Source organism: Engystomops pustulosus, chromosome 7, assembly GCF_040894005.1.
Source record: "Engystomops pustulosus chromosome 7, aEngPut4.maternal, whole genome shotgun sequence".
NCBI lineage: Eukaryota > Metazoa > Chordata > Amphibia > Anura > Leptodactylidae > Engystomops > Engystomops pustulosus.
In genome coordinates, this window is record NC_092417.1 from 40807217 (window position 1) to 40829771 (window position 22555).

Here is a 22555-nt window from a genome sequence, read left to right on the forward strand (position 1 = left end):
TTAAAAACGCATCACAAACGCCACGTGTGACCACACACTCATATGAAGTCATATCCCTTGGATGTGACTAGAGTGCTTAGACACTACTCTTAGTTTTGGATTTGAGGCTGTGATCTGCATTTTAAAGGACATCTACCATAAGATAACCTGATGGTAGATGTTTATACTCACCCCCTCCCCCCCAAAAGGGCAATAAACTTCTTTTTTCATGTTTTAGAATGACATAGTTTCCTAGAAAAATACCTTTATTAACTGAGCCTGACGCGCCAAATGCCTTGTGGCTCCGCTGATAATTAATTCATGCAAGCCCCCCAGGCCGATTGACACGCCGAAACAATGTGGTGTGAGTCGATGACGTCACCAGCTCTCCACCTACTATTCTCGTGCTATGCTCAATCATAGCATTGTCTAACTACATTCTGCTGTAATCGTGCATAGTGACGTCAACGACTCTCTCAGCATTTTATTGGCTTGTCAATCGGCCAGGGGGGGCGTGCATAAATTAATGACTGGTGGAGCCATGAGGAACACAGCAGGCTCATTTGCATAGTTAATAAAGCAATTTTTCTAGGAAACTGGTTTATTCTAAAACAAGAAAGAAAAAGTTTATTGCCATTAGGGATGAGACGGGGAGGTGAGTATAAACATCTACCATCAGGTTATCTTACAGTAGTGTCTACTCCTACCCTCTTGCATGGAGGGTAAAAAAAGCCAAAAGTTGCACCTGCCAGGACAGGAAAAACTAAAAATTGTAAAAGTTGCAAATTTAGGCAAAAATATACAAATGTGCAAAAAAAGCAGCAAATTTTTTTTTTAAATAAAACGAGAAACATACGATAAATTACCCCCTGTTATCTTTGTGGTGGAAAAGTAGGTGACAGGGTCGCTTTAAGTTTAAGATTACAGAAGCTATAACCAGCAGAACTTTGTCCTTAAGACAGATTGTGTTTTACAACACAATCCATCAAAACAATATCACATTGGATTTATTACCATGGAAAGTAAACAAGACAAGATAAGTTTTTAATTTTGATAATCCAAGGATGAGCTTTCACTTCTGTCCGTATTATGGCTGAGTGTGCTCAAGTGACTAAAATACATGGGCGTTGTGTAAGACATTGCAAAACATAAAGGGGGACATTAATCATAGTCAGTTAGACTGTTTTGAGCGTCTTTTAGCACTAAAATCTGGCGCATCTCGTTAATTAGGCGCATTTATGCGCACGGCAAAGTTCGGCACTTAGTGGTTTTGAGTCCCTGCGCTTATCTGACATAGTGGGGGTCATTTACTAAGGGCCCGATTCGCGTTTTCCCGACGTGTTACCCGAATATTTCCGATTTGCGCCGCTTGTACATGAATTGCCCCGGGTTTTTGGCGCACGCGATCGGATTGTGGCGCATCGGGGCCGGCATGCGCGCAACAGAAATCGGGGGGGCGTGGCCGAACGAAAACCCGACGTATTCGGAAAAACCGCCGCATTTAAAATCCGAAAATGTGTCGCTTGGGGAGCGCTCACCTTCACCTTCTATGGGATGGTGCATTCCGGGGCGTTAAGATTATTTTCGGCGCTGCAGCGCCACCTGGTGGACGGCGGAGGAACTACCATCTTAAATCCCAGCCGGACCCGAATCCTGTGCAGAGAACGCGCCGCTGGATCGCGAATGGGCCGGGTAAGTAAATGTGCCCCAGTGAGTGCGTCCTATACAGATGTTTGCACAGGATCTATCACAAAAGTGCGCCTAAAAAGGCACAAAATAGGCGCAGAAAATGCACCTGCTCTGAGCAGCTGCACTTCCAAAAAACTTCCCTTTTCATTACTAAAAACATACATTTTAGGTTCCCAAATGAAGAATAACCTCTATGCAACATTGAAAATACTTCGGAGCAGTTTTAAAATGTAAAATTTCTCCAGTAACGACTTCATCATTGTCTATGGGATCATCTCTGTGAGTGATTATTGTCTTATTGTACAGATCTGAGAATATTATCAGACTCCATTTACTGTACATTATAATAAAAAAGGAAAAGACTAATTTCAGCAAGAATTTTTTTTTTTTTTTACATATCTGTAACATTTAGTCCCTGCAGTTACATCACAATGATAGTTTTTTTGTGCAGAGATGAAGCCCTGAACGTCCTGTCACATTTTCTCAGTCTCCTTTCATTATTGCTCACAAATGAGATCTAACAATTGCGCCAAATTTGGCGCTAATTTAGGCGCAAATGAATCGGACATGAGACAAATCCAAAGTGCATTTACTAAGCCAGAACCAGATCCATCATAGATCAGGAGTAGAGATGAGCGAACACTAAAATGCTCGGGTACTCGTTATTCGAGACGAACTTTTCCCGATGCTCGAGTGCTCGTCTCGAATAACGAACCCCATTGAAGTCAATGGGAGACTCGAGCATTTTTCAAGGGGACCAAGGCTCTGCACAGGGAAGCTTGGCCAAACACCTGGGAACCTCAGAAAAGGATGGAAACACCACGGAAATGGACAGGAAACAGCAGGGGCAGCATGCATGGATGCCTCTGAGGCTGCATAATCGCAACATTATGCCAAAATTATGGGCAACAGCATGGCCATGACAGAGTGACAGAATGAAGCTAGATAGCATCTAAAACATCCAATAATTGACCCTGACACTATAGGGGACGGCATGCAGAGGCAGCGGCAGCAGGCTAGAGAGTGTCATGGCGACATACCCTAAATGGACTCAGGCTTCAAACCAATGGGTGGCAGAGAGGAACCAAAGGAGGTGAGCAAGAAGCGCTCAAATAATATCGGTACATGATAAAAGTTTGCCAGTATATTTTGTGGATTACACAGCAGGGTGGCGACAAAGTTAACATGGAAGCCATGAAAACAACCCAAAATTCTGCCTGACACAGCTCGTTTGATAAGGGGACCATGTATGGAGGCAGTGAACTAGTAGTAGATTAAAGGTGCTGCAGTTAAAACTATGTTAGTTGGATCTTGGCATGGAGCTGGCGCTCCGCTGCCAGGCGAGCTTTCGCCAATCCAAGCCCCTGTCTATAGGCTACTCCCCAAACAGCACTTCTAAGAACCTTTTGTATAAGATCAAGTGTAGTAGCGTTCTTATAAGTTTAGGATATGGCGGGTGAGGGGAATGTAAACAGCTGCGCAAGAAGCGCTGAAATAATATCGGTTAATCATAAAAGTTTGCCAGTATATTTTGTGGATAACACAGCAGGGTGGCGACAAAGTTAACAACTTTGATGTGGAATCCATGAAAACAACCCAAATTTCTGCCTGACACACCTCGTTTGATAAGGGGAGGATGTATGGAGGCAGCTATATGGACGACTTTTGGAGGTAGCAATGGAGACAACGTGTGGAGGCTGCTATGGAGACAATTTAATTTGGATAGTGCCTGTATGTGGCAGTCCCAAAAAGTTTTCAAACCAGAGGAGCAGGTAGGTGTCCCTCCAGAAAAATGGAATAGATTGAGTGCCTGTATGTGGCAGTCCCAAAAATGTTTCAAACCAGAGGAGCAGGTAGGTGGCCCTCCAGTAAAATGGAATAGATTGAGTGCCTGTATGTGGCAGTCCCAAAAAGTTTTCAAACCAGAGGAGCAGGTAGGTGTCCCTCCAGAAAAATGGAATAGATTGAGTGCCTGTATGTGGCAGTCCCAAAAATGTTTCAAACCAGAGGAGCAGGTAGGTGGCCCTCCAGTAAAATGGAATAGATTGAGTGCCTGTATGTGGCAGTCCCAAAAAGTTTTCAAACCAGAGGAGCAGGTAGGTGTCCCTCCAGAAAAATGGAATAGATTGAGTGCCTGTATGTGGCAGTCCCAAAAATGTTTCAAACCAGAGGAGCAGGTAGGTGGCCCTCCAGTAAAATGGAATAGATTGAGTGCCTGTATGTGGCAGTCCCAAAAAGTTTTCAAACCAGAGGAGCAGGTAGGTGTCCCTCCAGAAAAATGGAATAGATTGAGTGCCTGTATGTGGCAGTCCCAAAAATGTTTCAAACCAGAGGAGCAGGTAGGTGGCCCTCCAGTAAAATGGAATAGATTGAGTGCCTGTATGTGGCAGTCCCAAAAAGTTTTCAAACCAGAGGAGCAGGTAGGTGTCCCTCCAGAAAAATGGAATAGATTGAGTGCCTGTATGTGGCAGTCCCAAAAATTTTTCAAACCAGAGGAGCAGGTAGGTGGCCCTCCAGTAAAATGGAATAGATTGAGTGCCTGTATGTGGCAGTCCCAAAAATTTTTTAAAGCAGAGGATCGGGTAGGTGGCCCTCCAGAAAAATGGAATAGATTGAGTGCCTGTATGTGGCACTCACAAAAATTGTTTCAAACAGAGGACCGGGTAGGTGGCCCTCCAGAAAAATTAAATGCATAAAGTACTATAGCAAGAGCCAGTGGGCCCTGTCAAAAAATAGCCAGTTTCCTCTGCTTTACTGTACAAAGAGGAGGAGAAGGAGGAAAATGAGGAGGAGGAGGAGTGGATCAATTATTCAGGTTGAGCTTCCTTCACCTGGTGGAGATTGGAAATTCTGAGAAATCCAGCCTTTATTCATTTTAATAAGCGTCAGCCTGTCAGCGCTGTCAGTCGACAGGCGTGTACGCTTATCTGTGATGATGCCACCAGCTGCACTGAAAACCCGCTCGGACAAGACGCTAGCGGCAGGGCAGGCAAGAACCTCCAAGGCGTACAGCGCCAGTTCGTGCCACATGTCCAGCTTTGAAACCCAGTAGTTGTAGGGAGCTGTGTGATCATTTAGGACGATGGTATGGTCAGCTACGTACTCCCTCACCATCTTTCTGTAAAGATCAGCCCTACTCTGCCGAGACTGGGGACAGGTGACAGTGTCTTGCTGGGGTGACATAAAGCTGGCAAAAGCCTTGTAAAGCGTACCCTTGCCAGTGCTGGACAAGCTGCCTGCTCGCCTACTCTCCCTCGCTACTTGTCCCGCAGAACTACGCACTCTGCCGCTAGCGCTGTCAGAAGGGAAATACTGTTTCAGCTTGTGCACCAGGGCCTGCTGGTATTCATGCATTCTCACACTCCTTTCCTCTGCAGGGATGAGAGTGGAAAGATTTTGCTTGTACCGTGGGTCCAGGAGAGTGAACACCCAGTAATCGGTGCTGGAATAAATTCTTTGAACGCGAGGGTCACGGGATAGGCAGCCTAGCATGAAATCTGCCATATGCGCCAGAGTACCAACGCGTAAGAATTCACTCCCCTCACTGGCCTGACTGTCCATTTCCTCCTCCTCCAACTCCTCCAACTCCTCTTCTTCTGCCCATACACGCTGAACAGTGAAGGACTCAACAATGGTCCCCTCTTGTGTCTCGCCAACATTCTCCTCCTCTTCCTCCTCATCCTCCTCCACCTCCACCTCCTCCGATATGCGCTGAGAAACAGACCTGAGGGTGCTTTGGCTATCAACAAGGGAATCTTCTTCCCCCGTCTCTTGTGACGAGCGCAAAGCTTCCGACTTCATGCTGATCAGAGAGTTTTTCAACAGGCCAAGCAGCGGGATGGTGAGGCTGATGATGGCGGCATCGCCACTGACCATCTGTGTTGACTCCTCAAAGTTACTCAGCACCTGACAGATATCAGACATCCACGTCCACTCCTCATTGTAGACTTGAGGAAGCTGACTGACCTGACTACCACTTCTGGTGGAAGTTGACATCTGGCAGTCTACAATCGCTCTGCGCTGCTGGTAAACTCTGGATAACATGGTCAGTGTTGAATTCCACCTCGTGGGCACGTCGCACAACAGTCGGTGAGCGGGCAGTTGGAGGCGGCGCTGCGCTGCACTGAGAGTGGCAGCATCTGGGCTGGACTTCCTGAAATGCGCACAGATGCGGCGCACCTTCGTGAGCAAATCAGACAGATTGGGGTATGTCTTGAGGAAACGCTGAACTATCAGATTTAACACATGGGCCAGGCATGGCACATGTGCCAGTCTGCCGAGTTGCAGAGCCGCCACCAGGTTACGGCCGTTGTCACACACAACCATGCCTGGCTTCAGGTTCAGCGGTGCCAGCCACAGATCAGTCTGCGCCGTGATGCCCTGTAATAGCTCTTGGGCGGTGTGCCTTTTGTCGCCTAGGCTCAGCAGTTTGAGCACCGCCTGCTGTCGCTTAGCGACGGCACTGCTGCTGTGCCTAGAGCTACCGACTGATGGCGCCGTGCCCACGGATGGTAGTTCGGAGGAGGAGGTGGAGGAGGGGTGGGAGGAGGAGGAGGCATAGTAGGCCTGAAACACCTGGACCGAGGTAGGCCCCGCAATCCTCGGTGTTGGCAGTATATGACCAGCCCCAGGGTCAGACTCGGTCCCAGCCTCCACCAAGTTAACCCAATGTGCCGTCAGCGATATATAGTGGCCCTGCCCGGCACCACTCGTCCACGTGTCCGTGGTCAGGTGGACCTTGTCAGAAACGGCGTTGGTCAGGGCACGGGTGATGTTGTCTGACACGTGCTGGTGCAGGGCTGGGACGGCACATCGGGAAAAGTAGTGGCGGCTGGGGACCGAATACCGAGGGGCGGCCGCCGCCATGAGGTTGCGAAAGGCCTCGGTCTCTACTAGCCTATAGGGCAGCATCTCCAGGCTAAGCAATCTGGAGATGTGCACATTAAGGGCTTGGGCGTGCGGGTGGGTTGCACTATATTTGCGTTTCCGCTCCAGCGTCTGGGGTATGGAGAGCTGAACGCTGGTGGATGCTGTGGAGGATCGTGGAGGCGACGATGGGGTTTTTGTGGCAGGGTCCTGGGCAGGGGGCTGACTATCAGCTGACACAGGGGAAGGAGCAGTGGTGTGCACGGCCGGAGGTGAACGGGCTTGTTGCCACTGAGTGGGGTGTTTAGCATTCATATGCCTGCGCATACTGGTGGTAGTTAAGCTAGTAGTGCTGGAACCCCTGCTGAGCCTGGTTTGGCAAATGTTGCACACCACAGTCCGTCGGTCATCCGGTGTTTCCTTAAAGAACCTCCAGACTTCTGAAGATCTAGCCCTCGCCGCAAGAGCCCTCACCACGGGAGCTTCACTAGTTGACACATTTGGCGCTGATGCACCAGCTCTGGCCCTGCCTCTCCGTCTGGCCCCACCACTGCCTCTTCCAACCTGTTCTGGTCGAGGACTCTCCTCCGTCTCAGAAGCACTGTGTTCACCCGGCCTCTCAACCCAGCTTGGGTCTGTCACCTCATCATCCTCCGATCCCTCAGTCTGCTCCCCCCTCGGACTTCCTGCCCTGACAACAACTTCCCCACTGTCTGACAACCGTGTCTCCTCATCGTCGGACACCTCTTTACACACTTCCACTACGTCAAGAAGGTCATCATCACCCACAGACTGTGACTGGTGGAAAACCTGGGCATCGGAAAATTGCTCAGCAGCAACCGGACAAGTGGTTTGTGACTGTGGGAAGGGTCCAGAAAACAGTTCCTCAGAGTATGCCGGTTCAAATGCCAAATTTTCCTGGGAGGGGGCAGACTGGGGGGGAGGAGGCTGAGGTGCAGGAGCTGGAGGAGTGGCGATTTCGGTGACATGGGTGGACTGCGTGGAAGACTGACTGGTGGACAAATTGCTCGAAGCATTGTCAGCAATCCACGACATCACCTGTTCGCACTGTTCTGGCCTCAACAGTGCTCTACCACGAGTCCCAGTAACTTCAGACATGAACCTAGGGAGTGTAGCTCTGCGGCGTTCCCCTGCTCCCTCATAAGCAGGTGGTGTCTCACCCCGCCCAGGACCACGGCCTCTGACCCCTGCAGTAGTTGGACGCCCACGTCCCCGCCCTCGTCCTCTACCCCTAGCCCTCGGGTTAAACATTTTTAAAATGAGAGTTATAACTTTAATTTTTTTTTAACTTTTTTTTGTGTTTTTTGTTTTTTTTTGTGTTTTTTGTTTTTTTTTGTTTTTTTTGTTTTTTTTTTGTGTTTTTGAGTTTTTAAAACCAAACGATGCTATCCTATTGCTATGGTTATTTTCTAGCCAAGTATGAAAGCACACTACTATGCCAGATGAGATGACACTGAGTTATTAAACAAAATAAACGTAAAATAAAAAAGGAGAAATGGCAGACTGTGCCTAATTGAAATCCAACCCCTACTAAATTTTCCCACTTCGGTCTTTGCTATGGATATGTGCGTCACTAAGCGCAAAACACAGCGGTCGCAAGTCTCACTACAAATTGCTCAGAATTGGCTAGTAGATGCACTGCAGCAAGTACAGCCACCAGCAGATCAACCAGAAATCAAATATATAACGCTACTGTAGGCGTAAGCCGTTTGGATTCTCCTATGGCTATTTTCTAGCCAAGTATGAAAGCACACTACTATGCCAGATGAGATGACGCTGAGTTATTAAACAAAATAAACGTAAAATAAAAAAGGACAAATGGCAGACTGTGCCTAATTGAAATCCAACCCCTACTAAATTTTCCCACTTCAGTCTTTGCAATGGATATGTGCGTCACTAAGCGCAAAACACAGCGGTCGCAAGTCTCACTACAAATTGCTCACAATTGGCTAGTAGATGCACTGCAGCAAGTACAGCCACCAGCAGATCAACCAGAAATCAAATATATAACGCTACTGTAGGCGTAAGCCGTTTGGATTCTCCTATGGCTATTTTCTAGCCAAGTATGAAAGCACACTACTATGCCAGATGAGATGACGCTGAGTTATTAAACAAAATAAACGTAAAATAAAAAAGGACAAATGGCAGACTGTGCCTAATTGAAATCCAACCCCTACAAAATTTTCCCACTTCGGTCTTTGCAATGGATATGTGCGTCACTAAGCGCAAAACACAGCGGTCGCAAGTCTCACTACAAATTGCTCACAATTGGCTAGTAGATGCACTGCAGCAAGTACAGCCACCAGCAGATCAACCAGAAATCAAATATATAACGCTACTGTAGGCGTAAGCCGTTTGGATTCTCCTATGGCTATTTTCTAGCCAAGTATGAAAGCACACTACTATGCCAGATGAGATGACGCTGAGTTATTAAACAAAATAAACGTAAAATAAAAAAGGACAAATGGCAGACTGTGCCTAATTGAAATCCAACCCCTACTAAATTTTCCCACTTCGGTCTTTGCTATGGATATGTGCGTCACTAAGCGCAAAACACAGCGGTCGCAAGTCTCACTACAAATTGCTCAGAATTGGCTAGTACATGCACTGCAGCAAGTACAGCCACCAGCAGATCAACCAGAAATCAAATATATAACGCTACTGTAGGCGTAAGCCGTTTGGATTCTCCTATGGCTATTTTCTAGCCAAGTATGAAAGCACACTACTATGCCAGATGAGATGACGCTGAGTTATTAAACAAAATAAACGTAAAATAAAAAAGGACAAATGGCAGACTGTGCCTAATTGAAATCCAACCCCTACTAAATTTTCCCACTTCGGTCTTTGCAATGGATATGTGCGTCACTAAGCGCAAAACACAGCGGTCGCAAGTCTCACTACAAATTGCTCACAATTGGCTAGTAGATGCACTGCAGCAAGTACAGCGACCAGCAGATCAACCAGAAATCAAATATATAACGCTACTGTAGGCGTAAGCCGTTTGGATTCTCCTATGGCTATTTTCTAGCCAAGTATGAAAGCACGCTACTATGCCAGATGAGATGACGCTGAGTTATTAAACAAAATAAACGTAAAATAAAAAAGGACAAATGGCAGACTGTGCCTAATTGAAATCCAACCCCTACTAAATTTTCCCACTTCGGTCTTTGCTATGGATATGTGCGTCACTAAGCGCAAAACACAGCGGTCGCAAGTCTCACTACAAATTGCTCACAATTGGCTAGTAGATGCACTGCAGCAAGTACAGCCACCAGCAGATCAACCAGAAATCAAATATATAACGCTACTGTAGGCGTAAGCCGTTTGGATTCTCCTATGGCTATTTTCTAGCCAAGTATGAAAGCACACTACTATGCCAGATGAGATGACGCTGAGTTATTAAACAAAATAAACGTAAAATAAAAAAGGACAAATGGCAGACTGTGCCTAATTGAAATCCAACCCCTACTAAATTTTCCCACTTCGGTCTTTGCTATGGATATGTGCGTCACTAAGCGCAAAACACAGCGGTCGCAAGTCTCACTACAAATTGCTCAGAATTGGCTAGTACATGCACTGCAGCAAGTACAGCCACCAGCAGATCAACCAGAAATCAAATATATAACGCTACTGTAGGCGTAAGCCGTTTGGATTCTCCTATGGCTATTTTCTAGCCAAGTATGAAAGCACACTACTATGCCAGATGAGATGACGCTGAGTTATTAAACAAAATAAACGTAAAATAAAAAAGGACAAATGGCAGACTGTGCCTAATTGAAATCCAACCCCTACTAAATTTTCCCACTTTGGTGTTTGAGGTGGATATGTGTGCCACTAAGAGCTAAACACAACGGTAGCAAGTCCCCCTGCTAATTCCTCACAAAATGGTACTAGATGCAAATAAAAAAAAAAAAAGTAGAACGTTATTGTAGCCCTAAGAAGGGCTGTTGGGTTCTTGGAGAATCACTCCTGCCTAACAGTAAGCTAATAGAACACCCTAACGCTTTCCCTGACCAGCAGCAGCTCTCTCCCTAGCGGCATCCAGACACAGAATGATCCGAGCAGCGCGGGCAGCGGCTAGTCTATCCCAGGGTCACCTGATCTGGCCAGCCAACCACTGCTATCGACGTGTAAGGGTACCACGTCATGCTGGGTGGAGTGCAGAGTCTCCTGGCTTGTGATTGGCTCTGTTTCTGGCCGCCAAAAAGCAAAACGGCGGGAGCTGCCATTTTCTCGAGCGGGCGAAGTATTCGTCCGAGCAACGAGCAGTTTCGAGTACGCTAATGCTCGACCGAGCATCAAGCTCGGACGAGCATGTTCGCTCATCTCTAATCAGGAGCCAAAAAGAAGAGCAAACCAGGCGCAAAAATAGGCGAACCTGAGACCCCACTGTGATTAATGTCCCCCAGAGAACTTCACTACGGCAAAGTCGTATCATATATGATAGATTGTAGTGATACTAGTTCACTTTTAAATGATTATATGGAGCTACACTCAAGATCTCAGGCAGAATATTTCCAAAGAAACTGTTTAACCCTGTAAGGACACAGCCATTTTGTAGCTCAGAGCTCAGCCCCAATTTTTGTAAACTGAGATGCTTTGTATTATATGGTTATAACTGTTGAATACTAAAGGGGCTCTTCTCAGGTTTAAAAACATGGCTGCTTTCTTCCAAAAACAGCGCCATACCTGACTATGGCTAGTATGTGGTGTTGCAACCAGGCTCCATTTATTTCCGTACAGCTCAGCTGCATTACCGGCACAAACCATGGTCAGGGGTGGCGCTGTTTTTTTCAACTTCTGGAGAACCCCTTTTACTTACCAAAGGGATTTTGAGATTTTTTTCAGCACATGTTGTAATTCACATTAAAATTTGAGTGTTTTGTGTTTATTTATTAAATAAATTGGAAAAAATGAAAATTTTCAAAATGTCAAAATTATCTCATTTTCAGAAAGATAGGTTTAACACCCAAATTAGTTTATAACATTCCCCTTATGTCTGTGTTATGGTTTCATCATAATTTTTTTAACTGTTTGGTTATTTTATTTTGTCACACAGCTAACAAAATAGTTTTTTTTTTTTTTTTTGTATTTTCAAGGAGATTTCAGAATTTACTTTTTTAGGAGATCATTTTTGTTTTAATGAGCTTTAAAATATATACCTTTTCAATGAAAATTTAGTAACTTATTTTGTAGGGGGGTTGTGTTTTATGCAACATTTTTTCTTTATTCTACGGGTCGGTATAATTACAGTGATATCAAATTGCTATATGTTTGCTTATGTTTTACTTATTTTGTAGAATAAAACCTAATTTGGGGGAAAAAAATTGATAATTTTTGCATCACCATTTTCCAAGTGACATAACTCTTTGGTCTATGTAACTGGTTGAGAACTTGTTTTTTGCGGGACATGTTGTACTTTTCTACAGTACAAGTTATGTAACAATTATAATTTTTGGTGTTTTAAAACACTTTTTTAAAGCCATTCATCATGTGGGTCGAATAATTATTTTGTTCTATTATTCACCATAGTTAATGGTATTATACAGACTGCCTTCCATTCACGTACCATATATATTAGTAGGCTCCAGTCTCCAGATTTATCTGTCAGGGCTGCATGCTGCAGAGCAGTTCTACGTCCGGCCCTATAGTCTGCTCCAGCTATAGGTAGTAGGCAAGGACCAGTATGCCCTCTTCACACCCCTACATGCGACTTGCCGAGGAGGGGGTTTAAGGAGGTGGCGCAGTTCATGGGACTCGAGAAAACTGGTGCACAAGACCTGATAAATCCCCCCTTTCTGTTTTTCATACCTTACATACATTTTTTTCCCACCTGCCTTCTAAAAGCTACAATGTTTGATATTTGATGTCCCATAATAGGATTTGTTTGCCTGCTATTTACCTGATAAGTTCTAATGACACCAGTTTGGAGTACATGTAACTTTATTGCTTTAGAGATAACGAGTTCATAAATGTTTGACTACTTTTATACACCTTTTGACGTCATCAGATTTTGAGATCAGTCTTTTTTTATTTTTTAACCAATTAAGTGTTATTTGAGTTACTTTTACAGTCTGTGTTCTAGGGTTTTTTGTGCCATTTTGGGGTACACATAACTGTGAATGCATATACTTTTTTATCTAACTTAACTAAACCAGTAATACTGGCATTTTAACATTTTACAGTGTAAATCACACTGGTTAAGGGGAACCTTGCATCAGGAGCCCTTTTTTGTGGCTCTCCTATGTCCCCATAGAGAATAGTGTACACGTGCCAAAGAGATTTGATAGTAAAACTGGCTTTTTCTGAAAAAAAGATAAGTTAGATAAAAGTTAACCTTTCTGTATACAGAGCAGTGTCGCTAGTCCAATAAGAGTGGCCAGTGAGGAGCGGTTAATCCCATACCCTCTGGGAACCGCTCCATCATGCAACGATTTCAAATTTGAAAAAACTCCCTTGTCCCCCATATTTCCTCCCGCTATCGCTTTCACCCCTCAGGACATGACAGCCCCACTCCTCAGTGGCCACTCCCAGAGGCAGCTCTGCATACAGAAAGGTAAACTTTCATCTAACTTATCTTTTTTTCAGAAACAGACAGTTGTATTAAGGGCCGGATTAAGGGTGGTGGGAACCCCTGGGCGCAAAATCTGGTGGGGGCCCCACTGAATGTAGTCCAGACAGGGAACAGCAATCGCTATAAACTGCTCCCCAGCAATAACTATATACAGCCGCCCCAGTAATCACTATATACAGTGCCCAGTATTGACTATATACAGTGCCCAGTATTCACTTTATACAGTCCCACAGAAATCACTATACACAGCTCTCAGCAATAACTATATACAGCTCCAAGCAACCACTGTATACAGCTCTTCCAGCAATCACTATATACAGCTCCCCCAGCAATCACTATATGCAGCCCACCAGCAATCACTATATACAGCTCCCTCAGCAATCACTATTTACAACTCCCTTAGCAATCACTATATACAGCACCCAGCAATCACTATATACAGCTCCCTCAGCAACCACTATATACAGCTCCCCCAGCAACCACTATATACAGCTCCCCAGCAATCACTATATAAAGCTCCCCCAGGTATCACTATATACAGCTTCTCCAGCAATCGCTATATACAGCCCCCCAGCAATCACTATATACAGCTCCCCTCAGCATTCATTATATACAGCCCCAGTAATCACTATATACAGCTCCCAGCAACCACTATATACAGTCCCCAGCAACCACTATATACAGCCCCCTGAATTCACTATATACAGCCCCCCAGTAATCACTAGATACAGATCTTCCCAATCAGTGTATGCAGCCCCTCAGCATTAACTATATACAGTTTCCCAGCAATCACTATATAAAGCTCCACCAGAAATCCCTATATACAGCCCCCCCAGCAATCACTATATACAGCTCCCCAGCAATCACGGTAGCCACACTGCCCCCTGTAGCCACACTGCCCCCTCCATCTGTAGATACAGTCCCTCCTCCCCTGTAGATACACTGCCCCCACCCTCCTATATATCACTATATACAGCCTTCAAGTTATCACTGGATACAGTCCCCCAGCAATCACTATATACAGCCCCCAGTAATTACTATATACAGCCCCTCAGCAATCACTGTAGCCACACTGCCCCCTCCCCTTGTAGATACACTCCCTCCTTCCCTGTAGACACACTGCCCCCACCCTCCTATATATCACTATCACTATATACAGCCCTCAAGTTATCACTGCACACAGTCACCCAGCAATCACTATATACAGCCCCCAGTAATCACTATATACAGCTCCCCCAGCTCCCCCAGATTTCTGGACCAAAATCTCTGAGGAATGCTTCCAGCACCTTGTTGAATCTATGCCACGAAGAATTGAGGCAGTTCTGAAGGCAAAAGGGGGTCCAACACGTTACTAGCATGGTGTACCTAATAAAGTGGTGCTGGCAGCATTCCTCAGAGATTTTGGTCCATATTGACATGATGGCATCACACAGTTGCCACAGATTTGTCGGCTGCATATCCATGATGTGAATCTCCCGTTCCACCACATCCCAAAGATGCTCTATTGGATTGAGATCTGGTGACTGTGGAGGCCATTTGAGTACAGTGAACTCATTGTCATGTTCAAGAAACCAGTCTGAGATGATTCCAGCTTTATGACATGGTGCATTATCCTGCTGAAAGTAGCCATCAGATGTTGGGTACATTGTGATCATAAAGGGATGGACATGGTCAGCAACAATACTCAGGTAGGCTGTGGCGTTGCAACGATGCTCAATTGGTACCAAGGGGCCCAAAGAGTGACAAGAAAATATTCCCCACACCATGACACCACCACCACCAGCCTGATCCGTTGATACAAGGCAGGATGGATCCATGCTTTCATGTTGTTGACGCCAAATTCTGACCCTACCATCCGAATGTCACAGCAGAAATCGAGACTCATCAGACCAGGCAACGTTTTTCCAATTTCGATGAGCTTGTGCAAATTGTAGCCTCAGTTTCCTGTTCTTAGCTGAAAGGAGTGGCACCCGGTGTGGTCTTCTGCTGCTGTAGCCCATCTGCATCAAAGTTCGACATACTGTGCGTTCAGAGATGCTCTTCTGTCTACCTTGGTTGTACCGGGTGGCGATTTGAGTCACTGTTGCCTTTCTATCAGCTTGAACCAGTCTGCCCATTCTCCTCTGACCTCTGGCATCAACAAGGCATTTCCACCCACAGAACTGCCGCTCACTGGATGTTTTTTCTTTTTCGGACCATTCTCTGTAAACCCTAGAGATGGTTGTGCGTGAAAATCCCAGTAGATCAGCAGTTTCTGAAATACTCAGACCAGCCCTTCTGGCACCAACAACCATGCCACGTTCAAAGGCACTCAAATCACCTTTCTTCCCCATACTGATGCTCGGTTTGAACTGCAGGAGATTATCTTGACCATGTCTACATGCCTAAATGCACTGAGTTGCCGCCATGTGATTGGCTGATTAGAAATTAAGTGTTAACGAGCAGTTGGACAGGTGTACCTAATAAAGTGGCCGGTGAGTGTACAGTCCTAGGTAAAATAATAAAATTGTACTCATCTTCCATCGTTCCCCTGATGCGCACCTACCTCCTTCCCTTCCCTTGTGGTGTCAGGATAATAGTGCATATCGGAGGTGTACCAAGATGGCGGTGCCTTGCCAGCAGCAGGGCGCCGCCATCTTTTTTTACCTTCAATCATCTATGGCAGATCATGGAACTTATTGTTCCCTTGCTCTGCCATATACTGAAGTCGGGCACATGGTTGAATACGGCCCGGGGAGCCCAGACCTAAATACACTGTGGGCGAATCCCCCCGCCCTGGTTTAATGATAAAAACTCTTAGGCAATGTACACACTATTCTCTATGGGGACATGGGGGGAGCCAGAAAAAGGGCTCCTGATGGTTGGATGATATTAAAGGGAACCTGACAGAAGGATTTCACATATCAGGTTAATGACAGCTGTTGTCTCATTATACACAACATGTATTGGTCTAAGAAACCACATTAAGAAAAGGTTCCTATCAGTATTTAAGTCCAGAAGTTGAAAGGTAAGTATCTTTTCTTAATGGCTTTGTCCAGGAATAAAAAAATGTTATCTATAGATTGGGGCTGTAAAAAAATTAATTACTTATACTCAACTCCTCCGGCACTCCCTATCGCCTGCAATGGTGCCCATCACTGGCAGTCTATGTTTGTATACAGCTGGCAGTCCTGTCGCGACAACAGCCACACGACTGCTACATCAGAAGTTAAAGGGCACCTACCACCACAAATCTACCTATAAAGGTAGATTGGGTGGTAGGTGGATCAATAGGACGTGATGATAGCCCTTTTAAGGGCTAATCCTCACGTCCCTGCAACGATTTGAAAACTTTTATTGCCCCAATATTAAAATTTTCTTATGCGGCTACTGGGGTGTGGAGTAGCCGCATCTGAGGTTACATGGTGCGGCTACTCCACGCCCCGGTAGCCTCTTTTCTCCTCCTACCAAAAATCCTCGTCCGGCACATCTGCTGTCTGCGCATGCGCAGAACAGCAGGCCCGCGCCTGTGCAGCTCCGACTCCGTAGCAGTGACCGCGCAGGCGCGGGCCTGCTGTTCTGCGCATGCAGAATATGACTAAGAGTGTCGGATGACACTGGAAACGCGTTGGCCGGAGTAGGCTAACCCATACCATCTGCATTGTTGCTGTGCTGTGACTACGGCGGTAGTCATTGTAATTTTATTACTCAGTTTTTATTCGGACTACGAGTCCATAATAAAGCAATCAAGATTTTTTCACCACCTGGATGCAGCACGCTGGATTATTTTCTCTCCTTCTCAAGCAGCGCATCATTAACCTGATGTGTGAAATCCTGCTGTCATCCGGATGTAAAATAGACAGCATTATGTACTTTTATAACGTTATAAAGAAATTTAAAAAAACATGCCACAAAAGTTATGTTTCATTATCTAGGTACACTGCAAACACTGTAATTATTTTATTGATCCAAATAGAAGTTACAAACATATGTAGGCCAACGCGTTTGAGACGCATAAAGTTATGACAGAATCTTGGATAAGAGTAAATGATAACTTGTAGCCAATGTGTATTTATTACTATCTTGCTTTACTTTCCCTCCCTGATTGGTAGTTTTAAGGCTTATTTACACATAATTTTTTTTTTGCAGAACACTATTCAGGGTTTTTAAGGATATCAAACCAACCCCTTTTAGTCTATGGGGTTCTTAATAATAGGCTTTGCTGGCCATTTTTGGCATAAAAAAGTCGTCAAAAAGTCGTATCTGTTTTTGAAACTTTTGAAACAAAAAGTTGCACAGGGCAATCCTCGCCACTGGAACAAAAAAGCACTAACCAACAGATTCAGCTATATGTCGGCTGCTGCAAGGACAGATTGTTGTACTGTGACTATTTAAAAAGCTGCATAAAATGTTGCAAAGTCGCTTCATTCCCCTCCTGGCATATAGGAAACATGGTGACGAAATGAGCGCAACTTCATCTCATTTGGAAATTTTTTCCAACTTTACAGAGTTTAGCACTGAAATCAGTCACAGTAGAGGGGTGAACTGCAGCAGGGAGAGCTTGACTTCCGTGCTAAACTTCCCGCCTCTATGACTTTATACAACCATTTTACAACTCAATTTAAACTAGATTTTTCGAGGATGTAGCTTCTATGATGGGTCATAAATAAGACGTGAGCTGAAATCTGCCTCGAAACATTCTAGTAGTGGTTTACTATGCCAATTTCTGCTGACATGTACCATGTTATTCTGTTGGTCTGTACACTGATAATGCAATTATTGTACTTTTAACCCCTTCACGACTTGGCCTTTTTTAGTTTTTTCACTTCCATTTTTCACACCCCACCTTCAAAAATCTATAACTTTTTTATTTTTCCACATAAAGAGCTCTGTTATGGCTTATTTTCTGCGTAACAAATTGCACTTCGTAGTGACGGTATTTAATATTCCATGGCGCGTACTGGGAAGCGGGAAAAAAATTCCAAATGCAGTGAAAATGGTGAAAAAACACATTTGCGACGTTTTCTTGTGGGCTTGGATTTCACAGCTTTCACTCTGCGTCCCAAATGACATGTCTACTTTATTCTTTGGGTTGCTACGATCACAGGGATACCACATTTGTACAGGTTTTATAATGTTTTCATACATTTAAAAAAATTAAAACCTCCTGTACAAAATTTTTTTTTTGATTTTGCCATCTTCTGGCGCTAATAACTTTTTCATACTTTGGTGTACGAAGCTGTGGGTGGTGTCATTTTTTGCGACTTTTGATGGCGTTTTCATTGCTATCATTGTTAGGACTGTGCGACCTTTTGATCACTTTTTATTAATTTTTTTATATTTTCCAAAATGGCAAAAAAATGTCATTTTTGACTTTGGACGCTATTTTCCGTTACGGGGTTAAACGCAGTGAAAAACCGTTATAATATTTTGATAGATCGGACATTTTCGGACGCGGTGATACCTAATGTGTTTATGATTTTTACTGTTTATTAATATTAATATCAGTTCTAGGGAAAGGGGGGTGATTTGAATTTTTAGGTTTTTTTAATATAATTTTTTTTTTTTTAACTTTTTTTAACTTTTACTTTAACTATTTTTCAGACTCCCTAGGGTACTTTAACCCTAGGTTGTCTGATCGATCCTACCATATACTGCCATACTGCAATATGGCAGTATATGGGGATTTTACTCCTCATTCATTACAATGTGCTGATAGCACATTGTAATGAATAGGTTAAAACGAGACAGCTTCGGGCCTTCGTGAGGCCCGATGCTGTCATGGCAACGGATCACCGCTCCCCGTGACGTCATCGGGGAGCGGAGATCCGCGCCAAGATGGCGGCGCCCATGCGGCGCCATCTTTTTGAAGCCTCCGGCAGCATTGCCGGAGGCGATCGCGGTGAAAGCACCCGCGATCGGTGCTAGCACCGATCGCGGGTGTTACCGGTAAGCCTTTGCTGCAATATGCAGCAAAGACTTACCGGCTATGGAGAGGGCTCGGCCCGCGAGCCCTCTCCATGCACCGGGACCCGGCGCGCGCCGTACTAGTACGGCGCGCGTCGGGAAGGGGTTAAATACCAGAAAAATTTTATGACTAAAGTTTTTTTTCCATCAATGAGGCTCATTTACAAAGGGTCCGCAGAGCGCATTTTCGCCGGGTTTCCAGACAATTTCCGTTTTACGCCTAATTGCCCCGGGATTTTGGCGCACGCGATTGGATTTTGGCACAATGGTGCCGGCTTGCACTCAACAGAAATGGGGGTGTGTGGCCGTCGGACAACCCGAAGGATTCAGACAACGCTCAAGATTTAACAACTAGAATTGTGTCGCAAGACACGCACCTAATAGCACCGGGAAGAAGAAGGTGAACTCCGGTGGACCTCAGCGCGGAAGCAAAGGATGCAGGAACTCGGGCGCACGATCTTAGTGAAACCCGAATCCTCGTCGGACAACGCACCGGGTAAGTAAATCTGCCCCATTGTTTCAGATTTTGCAGAACATGTTATGGTTTTTTTGTGCAATATAGTACACCAAACTTTGGGTTCACTTTCTAAATCTGTTTCTGGAAGCAAAACTAACAAAAATGAGTAATTCTGGCTTTGTTTTTTTCATTTTGTACAGTGTTTACTATGCAGAGTAAAGAATGTGACCATTATATAGGTGGGTTTATAGTGAACTTTTTATTTTACACAACATAAAAATTTCTTTATGGGAATCTGTCATAAGGTTTATGTTGCCTTATCTGAGTGGCTAGTTCTCTTTGGCCTCCTATGGCTGGTTGACAGCTTATTATTAAGAGAATGAAAAAGGTCGTAACGCAATACCGTAATGCAGTACGTTGTCCGAGGAGGATTCGGGTCTGCTGCTAGGATTGTAGGGCACCATAACCTTCATTACCTGGCCCAGTTATCTTGGAAGACACATCTATGTACAGGGTAACCTCAAATACAAATCCAAAAACCAATTCAAATACAAAGGTAAATCCGAAAAAGTCACTATACATTAGGCGAGTCCGATCTTTATACAAATGGGGGACACATATTAAAATATGAACCTAAAATTCAATTCACAGGAGTTTGTTTGTTTGTTATTCTTGGCACCAATCATTTTATATATCTTTGTTAAGAGAACAGTTGTAATGAACTGCGAATGTATTCTATGTATGTCTATAAGGATACGGATTTTTGTACTTTATTGTAAAACTCAATCAAAAAAACAAACAAAACAAAACAAAAAAAAAATCAAATAACACTTATCCATGCATTTATATGAGTATATATGAAATAAGTAGTGGATATACTAATATGCTTAGTAAAGGTCCACCAGTTGACCCACGTGTTTCACCACACTAGCACAACAATCAGGGGGTACACACAAGGAATTATGGGACTTGTAGGAAACTGCCTTCAACTGTTAATCCTCCGAACCCCCTTACTTCCTCTCATCTTAGACTGGTACAAAGGTGAGAAATTGCACCATATATGTGACTAGTATTTATTGTTAACCCTTTACTATCAACATGAACCTGTTAACTTGTAAAATCCTGGATGTTCTGAAAATCTACTGATTCTTTAATGTCATACAAGGACCATTTTGTTTCCCTTTTAATAGGTGGAGTTTCCTTCTGGGGATTTATGTTTTTTCCAATAAATTTTATGATGTTCCTTGTACTTTGTGTCCTGTGTACTATTCAGTAAGTAAATTTCGGCTTCAGTGAAGTGAATGGCTTGACTGTTTATCAGTCTCTTATTTATTACAGTACTGCAGGTACAAGCTTAATGTCACTTTGCATTGTCTTTCCGTTAATGCAAATAAGAATCATTTGTAGTTCTTTTAATTACAGTCTTGTTCTTTGTACATTATGTGAGTGAGTGTGTCACCAGTATTCGGGATATAATCTGTATCACGATATATATTCTTTGTGGACATGCAGTTACGTGACATTTTTTAAAGGCAGTAGCAAAGTAGCCTAGTAATAGAGCTTGAGGTCAGGAAGCCCAGGTCCTCCTGCGGTTTTTGGACATAATAGGGGCAATTCTGGGCCATCCTGAATCCTAGATGAACCATAACATTGCAGAGCATAGGGAATGGAAAAAGATGGGAAGAGGGAGAACATGTACTTCCTGAAGGACATACAGGAATCTAGGGAGTACATCTATCTTTAAAACATTGATTCTACTGAACCAAGAGAGATGCTTTTTTATATGGTTTTCACAGTTTGTTCCAGCAAGGGCAAGGAGTGTAAAGTTTAGAAGTGTCTGTTGGTATAAAAATGCCCAAACAGCGAACTAATAGAGCTGTAATGCTCAAATTCATGAAGAAGCATAGAGAAGGAGATCCTAGGTCAGTGATGGCGAACCTATGGCACGGGTGCCAGAGGTGGCACTCTGAGCCCTTTCTGTGGGCACCCAGGCTGTTACCCCAGGACAGAGTTTAGCAGACATAACTGGAATCTTCCTGCTGCTCTCAATTCTCTTTTTAGATGACACATCCTTGACTTATAAGAACTGCAGAAAGAGTGAGAAGGTGTGAACAGGACCAGAATATCTTTTGATGGCCCCATGATTCTTCCAGTACAGAGAGACCCTGGAGAGAAGCTATAATGATGTATGAAGTTGCCCTACTGCTTTCAACTATATTGGTGTCCTCAGGGGGCCAATATGATTGAATGTTGTGGAAGAACAGGGAACAATAAGTTACTGTTTAAATTGTTAAGTTGGCACTTGATGGTAAATAAGTGGGTTTTGGTTTTAGTTTGGGCACCCAGCCTATAAAAGGTTCGCCATCACTGCTATAGGGTATTGTATTAGTAGAACAGCTCCATGGAATTTGGAATCTCTTATTGTGTTTATATTTATTCTGCCTACTAGTGTATTTCTACTGCGATATTTGTTACTCAGGCATTATTTGTGGGCAGATTGAGCCTGGGTGTGCTGGGTCATATTATGACCCATGGGAGTTGGGCACACAATGGTGTGAACCTTTTAAGTGTTTTTATTCTTTCATGTCTTGTCTTTGTTGTGATTTTCATATGAAATAAAATATACTTTTCGAGTCCAACATACGCATCCATTCTTTCCTCTGGTTTATTGCAAGATCTTTACTTATAACTGTATTAAGATTTATAATTCTTTAAAGCTCTTCCATAGAGGATGTATGTGTTATGTATACATTTACACTGCTTAGGCTCCCTATTCCAGCATCAGAATAGTCTTCTGATCTTTGGCCAATCAGTGGCCTCCTCTGACCACAGGAAGTAAATTGTGATGTAAGAGAAAGTAACATCCACTGGTCCGAGGAGGCCACTGATTGGATGAAGGGGATCCTGTCACCACTGCAACTTTTAGTTGAGCCATCAGAGGCAAAGACTGCTAAGCGCTACAGAATATGATTGCACTATATAAATAAAGATTATTATTATTATACCACCATGGGGTCAGAGCA